Raw genomic sequence first — 7768 nt, forward strand, 5'->3', positions numbered from 1 at the left:
GGGACGTCACGGGAGACTACGTCCAGGGTTTTAGACAGTCGCGGGGACGTCACGGAGACTACGTCCAGGTTTTTAGACAGTCTGCGGGACGTCACAGAGACTACGTCCAGGTTTTAACAGTCTCAGGGCTGTCACGGAGACTACGTCCAGGTTTAGACAGTCTGCGGGGGACGTCACGGAGACTACGTCCAGGTTTTAGACAGTCTGCGGGGACGTCACAGAGGACTACGTCCAGGTTTTAGACAGTTCTGCAGGGGACTTCACGGAGACTACGTCCAGGTTTTAGACAGTCTGCGGGGACGTCACGAGACTACGTCCAGGTTTTAGCCAGTCTGCAGGGACGTCACGGAGACTACGTCCAGGTTTTAGACAGTTTGCGGGGACGTCCGGAGACTACGTCCAGGTCACGGAGACTACGTCCAGGTTTTAGACAGTCTGCGGGACGTCCACGGAGACTACGTCCAGGTTTTAGACAGTCTGCGGGGGACGTCACGGAGACTATCCGGTTTTAGACCAGTCTGCGGGGATGTCACGGAGACTACGTCCAGGTTCACGGAGACTACGTCCAGGTTTTAGACTGTCTGCGGGGACGTCACGGAGACTACGTCCAGGTTTTAGACAGTCTGCGGGGGACGTCACGGAGACTAGTCCAGTTTTAGACAGTCTTGCGGGGACTTCACGGAGACTACGTCCAGGTTTTAAGACAGTCTGGTGGTCATGGAGGACTACGTCCAGGTTTTCGCATGTCTGCGGGGACCTTCACGGAGACTACGTCCAGGTTTTAGACAGTCTGCGGGGACGCACGGAGACTACGTCCAGGTTTTAGACAGTCTGTGGTCCGGAGACTACGTCCAGGTTTAGCAGTCTGCGGGGACTTCACGGAGACTACGTCCAGGTTTAGGACAGTCTGCGGGGACGTCACGGAGACTACGTCCAGGTTTTAGACAGTCTGCAGGGACTTCACGGAGACTACGTCCAGGTTTTAGACAGTCTGTGGTCATGGAGACTACGTCCAGGTTTTAGACAGTCTGCGGGGACGTCACAGAGACTACGTCCAGGTTTTAGACAGTCTGTGGGGACGTCACGGAGACTACGTCCAGGTTTTAGACAGTCTGCGGGGACTCCAGAGACTACGTCCAGGTTTTAGACAGTCTGTGGGGGACGTCACCGAGACTGACGTCCAGGTTTTAGACAGTCTTGCGGGGACTCACTGAGACTACGTCCAGGTTTTAGACAGTCTGTGGTCATGGAGTGGACTACGTCCAGGTTTTAGAGACAGTCTGCGGGGACGTCACAGAGACTACCGTCCAGGTTTTAGACAGTCTGCGGGACCTCACAGAGCCTACGTCCAGGTTTACCGGTCCTGATGGGACGTCCCAGAGACTACGTCCAGGTTTTAGACAGTCTGCGGGGACGTCACGGAGACTACGTCCAGGTTTTAGAACGTCTGTGGCGGGGACGTCAGCGGAGACTACGTCCAGATTTTAGACAGTCTGCGGGGACGTCACAGAGACTACGTCCAGGTTTTAGCCAGTCTGGCGGGGACTCACCGAGACTACGTCCAGGTTTTAGACAGTCTGTGGTCATGGAGACTACGTGTTATCAGTTTTGTAGCGTTGCCCAATAACAGATCAGAATACAAACAACATGCAGCTAAAAATACACACACACACACACACACACACACACACAGACACACGCACACACCCACACACACACGCACCACACACACACAAACACACACACACACACACAAAACACACACACACACACACACACACACACACACACACACACACACACACAGATAGCTGAGATGCCTGTTGAAACTATTTCAGCCTCACAGTCTAACTTTAGAGGTCAGTCTCTCTTCGTCTCTCTTCGTCTCTCTTCGTCTCTGTCCACTCAATCTGTCAAGCGTTACACGGACAAAAGTTTGTGGACACCCCGGATCCACTCGGCGGCTCCACGTCAACACTCCGTGTCCAACCTCTCTGTTCCAACACAAAGTCAACACGGATTAACACTTCCTGAAGAAGGCATGATCACGTGTCCACACACTTTTGGCCACGTGATGTAACGTTGATGCAGTGTAAACCTGAAGAACATGAAGCTGCACGATGAAACCTTCACGCAAACATCTGAGCTGCAACAGCTGACTACACGGAAACACAGCCTGTGTTCACGTAACGTTAAACAAGACGCAGGTCAACGTGATCAACCAGGTGAAGGTGATCAACCAGGTGAAGGTGATCACCCGGTGAAGAGATGGTGACGCTGACTGAATCACAGCTTTAAGAATCATTTATTATGTTTTCATTTGGACGTAATTACTTTTGAATCACTCTTAACATTCAGAGTGTTGTATTCTTATAATTATTCTAATTATTATGATCAGTGTTTATTTTTTTACTGTGAACTTTAAAACTTTAAATAGACTCTTTAAGTGTTAAACTCATTATTATTAATATTATTGTTGTTATTAATATTATTGTTGTTATTAATATTATTGTTATTATTATTGTTATTATTAATATTATTGTTATTATTATTATTATTATTGCTGTTGTTCTTATTATTATTGTTGTTGTTATTATGTGTGCTGTTTGCTTCATCGTCACATTCGACATATTTTAACGTGTTGACCGTTTTAAAGTGAATTAAAGTCATTAACTCATCGTGTTTTTATGTGTTCTTAATTTAAATATTTAAATGAGTTTATTAATGATCCATCATACATGACGTCATCATATAACTGATCATGTATTTAATCATTTACTGATCATTAAAGTAATAGATTACTGTTCAAACACTTCCATGAATGACGTCATCGAGCTCACCTCACCGGACTAACGGAGAGTCTCGTGGTTCACACGGTCCCCATCTGTCCGGTAAACCAACACAAGGAAACTAACGGTCCTGGTCCCGGTCCGGGCCTGTCGGTACCGGGACAGACGGAGTCAGAAAGTTGGGAGGGGGCGCTGCTGCGTCTCTCACACACACACACACACACACACACACACACACACACACACGTTAAAGAAAAGTTTCACACTCACTAACGGCGGCTCCCCCGGTGTTCACGGCGGCGGCTGACTCCGAGCTCTCTCCCCGGGGCGGACGCCGTCACGGCCCGGTGACCGTGCCCGCCGGTAGAGAGTCTGAAGCCGGAACAAAGTGAAGGAAAGTTGCGGCCCGCGGCCCGCGGACTGCGGGGCGGAGAATCACGGCAGGTCCGGCGGCGAGCTCACTCGCTCAAACTCGGTAATCCGGTACTTCTGTCCGGTGGAAGCAGCTGTTCCCGCGCCTGGGCGGAGGGAGTTTACCGGTAAACCGAGTGTGAGCGGGAGGTTGTAACGGAAAGTGTGTTTTTAAAGGAGAAGGAGAGACAGACGGGGAGAGAGACAGACAGGCTGGCCGGTGGCCTGGCCGCGCGGCGGGTGTGTGCGTGTGAGTGCGGGCGCGTCCCCGTGACGGAGCGGCGCTCAGAGCGCGCCCCCGGAGGAGGCTCCGCCTCACGGAGGTCTCACTCCGACCCATGTCTACGGACTAAAGTACTACACTAAAGTACTGAAGTACTGCATTCCACACCAAAGTACTGAAGTACTGCATTCCACACTAAAGTACTGAAGTACTGCATTCAAACTTAAAGGTCAGGTATCAGCAGACAGGAGGGCCAGTACAGAGCTAACATGCTAACCTAGAATAAACAGGAATTTATGGGAATAAACAGGAATTTATGGGAATAAACAGGAATTTATGGGAATAAACGAGAATTTATGGGAATAAACAGGAATTTATGGGAATAAACGAGAATTTATGAGAATAAACAAGAATTTATGGGAATAAACGAGAATTTATGGGAATAAACGAGAATTTATGGGAATAAACAAGAATGTATGGGAATAAACAGGAATTTATGGGAATAAATGAGAATTTATGAAAATAAACGAGAATTTATGGGAATAAACAGGAATGTATGGGAATAAACAGGAATTTATGAAAATAAATGAGAATTTATGGGAATAAACAGGAATTTATGGGAATAAACGGGAATTTATGAGAATAAACAGGAATTTATGGGAATAAACAAGAATTTATGGGAATAAACGAGAATTTATGGGAATAAACGAGAATTTATGGGAATAAACAAGAATGTATGGGAATAAACAGGAATTTATGGGAATAAACGAGAATTTATGAAAATAAACGAGAATTTATGGGAATAAACAGGAATGTATGGGAATAAACAGGAATTTATGAAAATAAATGAGAATTTATGGGAATAAACAGGAATTTATGGGAATAAACAGGAATTTATGGGAATAAACAAGAATTTATGGGAATAAACGAGAATTTATGGGAATAAACAGGAATTTATGGGAATAAACAGGAATTTATGGGAATAAACAGGAATTTATGGGAATAAACGAGAATTTATGGGAATAAACAGGAATTTATGGGAATAAACAAGAATTTATGGGAATAAACAAGAATGTATGGGAATAAACGAGAATTTATGAAAATAAACGAGAATTTATGGGAATAAATAGGAATTTATGGGAATAAACAAGAATTTATGGGAATAAACAAGAATTTATGGGAATAAACGTGAATTTATGGGAATAAACAGGAATTTATAGGAATAAACAAGAATGTATGGGAATAAACAGGAATTTATGGGAATAAACGAGAATTTATGGGAATAAACAGGAATTTATGGGAATAAACAAGAATTTATGAGAATAAACAAGAATTTATGGGAATAAACGAGAATTTATGAAAATAAACGAGAATTTATGGGAATAAACAGGAATGTATGGGAATAAACGAGAATTTATGAAAATAAACGAGAATTTATGGGAATAAATAGGAATTTATGGGAATAAACAAGAATTTATGGGAATAAACGTGAATTTATGGGAATAAACGTGAATTTATGGGAATAAACAGGAATTTATAGGAATAAACAAGAATGTATGGGAATAAACAGGAATTTATGGGAATAAACGAGAATTTATGGGAATAAACAGGAATTCACAAAATTGAAGGTTGGTTGAAGGTCGTGCAGGTACACTTGCTCGATCACATGAACATAGCACACTGCTTACTGCAGGGCTGTTGAGGCCAGGGCCCCTACCTGCACAGGTGATTTCTGTACCTGGACCACACACAGGCTGTTGAAGACACACATGAACTTGTGGACTACAGAATATTGTTCAGTAAAATAACTCAAACTTAATATTCGAGTCAGTTTACTGTTAATTCACATTAACTTCAATAATTTGGAAGCTGAAGCGTTTAAATGGACGTAAACTCTTTAATATGGTTCATGGTCACCATGGTAACAACATGCTGGCTGTCCCTTTATGTTAGCAAAACAAAGATTGTATCAATGAGGAAACTTTAATACGAATGGACATGTTGTTAACCATTATTAGGAGGAAGGAAAGTTTGTTATTGTTTGATGTTGGTGATTTAGTTGCTGTCGATCGAGGCAAGTCTGGAACAGCAACTCTGTGTTGTGTGAGTTGAAAGTCTGTTTCTGTGAATGAAGTCTGCACGACGACCGATCTTCATGATCCATACAAACATCCATAAATCCAGTCAGAATAAATAAATGAACATCTTCCTCTGCTGGAGTGGACCATCCTGTTAACATAGAGGATCTTTGGCAGAGGAGCCACGTGCACAGGCTGGTTTACCTAATCAGCTGTTGTCACTGTAAGAAACTGTCCTGTGGTTGTTTAATTAAGTCTCTAATGTGAAACATTACATTCCTTTAAAATAAAGAAAAAGCTGTGGAAGTTTACCGTAATAAACACGGTGTGCTTTCATATTACTTTGAACGTATATTTGTATTGCTGATTTCACTTTCATGGTGTTTTAATTCATATTTTCAAATATCTGTAATTCTACAGTGAAAACAGCAAAAGTCCGTCATAATAATAATACGTCATTAGATATTAATATAAAATACTTCATTCTGAGAACATGGCCTTGAAATACTTTGAATGAAGTTTTTTAATTTTAAAGTCTTTTACTGTCGTGGATTCACCGTAAAATATAGACAGCTTTTAAGTTTACAACCAGATCTGTCTGTCTGCTCAGTTCCTGTCTCTCTCTCTGCCTGCCTGTCTGTCTGCTCAGTTCCTGCCTGTCTGTCTGCCTGCCTGTCTGTCTGCTCAGTGAACATAAACAGAGTTTCTGTGTCTGTGAAACAAGAGGGGGTGTGGTCAGGAAACACCTGGAAGTCAGGAAACACACACAGTCTGTCTCAGTGTGTGTGTGTGTGTGTGACCTTTGACCTCGTTGTGATCGGTGGTTCTGACCCGAGCTGTTTGAATCCTCTGGGTAAGGAAAGGAGGCGAGGACAGAGTGTGATCCTGACCAATCAGAGCGAGTCGACTTCAACACACCAACTGAACGTTCGTTTATTTAGTGTGAGTGTGTGTGTGTGTGTGTGTGAGTGTGTGTGTGTGTGTGTGTGTGTGTGAGAGTGTGTGTGTGTGTGTGAGAGGCGCACAGAGCTGCTGCCCCCTCTGCTGGACACTACTGCACATTACATCTACTGGGAGGCGTGTACAAATACACAGTTCGACGTGTACTTCAAAAGTTCCAGTACTCATGATGGAAACGTCCCAACGTCACAAACATCCAGCAGCTGTTCTGCCCACAACTCAGACGGGAACATTTGGGAGACCCGGCAGGTCCGGTCCACTCCGGAGACCTCAGCAGGTCCGCTCTCTACAGGAAGAGAACCACAGACAGAGAGATCAGTTCTATCAGTGAGCTGCTCTGAACCAGAACCTTTCTTACAGTTCTTCAGGAACAGCTGAGGACGATGTGGCTCAGAACTTTATGATGTTCTGGTTCTGAACATTTATCTGTGCTGAGCGAGACAGTAATCACCAACAAAAACAGAATCTCACCTGAGCTGACGGTCCAATGAGCGGTCAGTCCTGCTGGAGGAAGGCGGTCCTCTTCTCCAGCAGCCAATGGGATGCGATCCTGCTGGCGTAGATCACGTAAGACCAGGACAAGACCACGACGGACAGCAGGACCTGAGAGACGGACAGCAGGGTGACTACAGATCCAAGAACCTGAGACAGGAGACTGAACCGGTGCTGCAGCTGTGTTGTTGGATCTCCAGGTTCTGAGAGCAGACCGGTTCCTCAGGATAAAAACACCTGCAGCTTCCCACTGTCACATGACGAGTTCACAGAGCCAATCAGACCAAGAGACAGGAAGCTCATTAATTATTCATGAATAATTAATGATTTATTCATGAATAATTAATGATTTATTCATCAAATTTAAACACCAAATGTTTGTTTCTGACAACTGGAGCCGCCGATAGCTCAGTCTGTTAGCTCAGTCTGTTAACTCAGTCTGTTAGCTCAGTCTGTTAGCCGCTGTTAGCTCAGTCTGTTAACTCAGTCTGTTAGCCGCTGTTAGCTGCTGTTAGCTCAGTCTGTTAGCTCAGTCTGTTAGCTCAGTCTGTTAGCTGCTGTTAGCTCAGTCTGTTAGCTCCGTCTGTTAGCTCAGTCTGTTAGCTCAGTCTGTTAGCTCAGTCTGTTAGCTCAGTCTGTTAGCGTCTGTTAGCCGCTGTTAGCTCAGTCTGTTAGCTCAGACTGTTAGCTCAGACTGTTAGCTCAGTCTGTTAGCTGCTGTTAGCTCAGTCTGTTAGCTCAGTCTGTTAGCTCAGTCTGTTAGCTGCTGTTAGCTCAGTCTGTTAGCTCCGTCTGTTAGCTCAGTCTGTTAGCTC

General features: G+C 44.4%; 1 protein-coding gene across 1 annotated transcript in view; it reads right to left on the reverse strand.

The window, feature by feature from the left end:
• The window catches only part of LOC104938468 (kinesin-like protein KIF1C), a 21932-nt gene extending 18274 nt beyond the window's left edge, over positions 1 to 3658 (reverse strand). The window contains 2 exon segments of the mRNA XM_027287864.1: positions 2846 to 2936; positions 3060 to 3658. The gene's annotated coding sequence lies outside the window, so the exon portion shown is untranslated.
• Between the last annotated feature and the right edge of the window lie 4110 nt (positions 3659 to 7768).

Source organism: Larimichthys crocea, chromosome XIV (genome assembly GCF_000972845.2).
Source record: "Larimichthys crocea isolate SSNF chromosome XIV, L_crocea_2.0, whole genome shotgun sequence".
Lineage (NCBI taxonomy): Eukaryota > Metazoa > Chordata > Actinopteri > Sciaenidae > Larimichthys > Larimichthys crocea.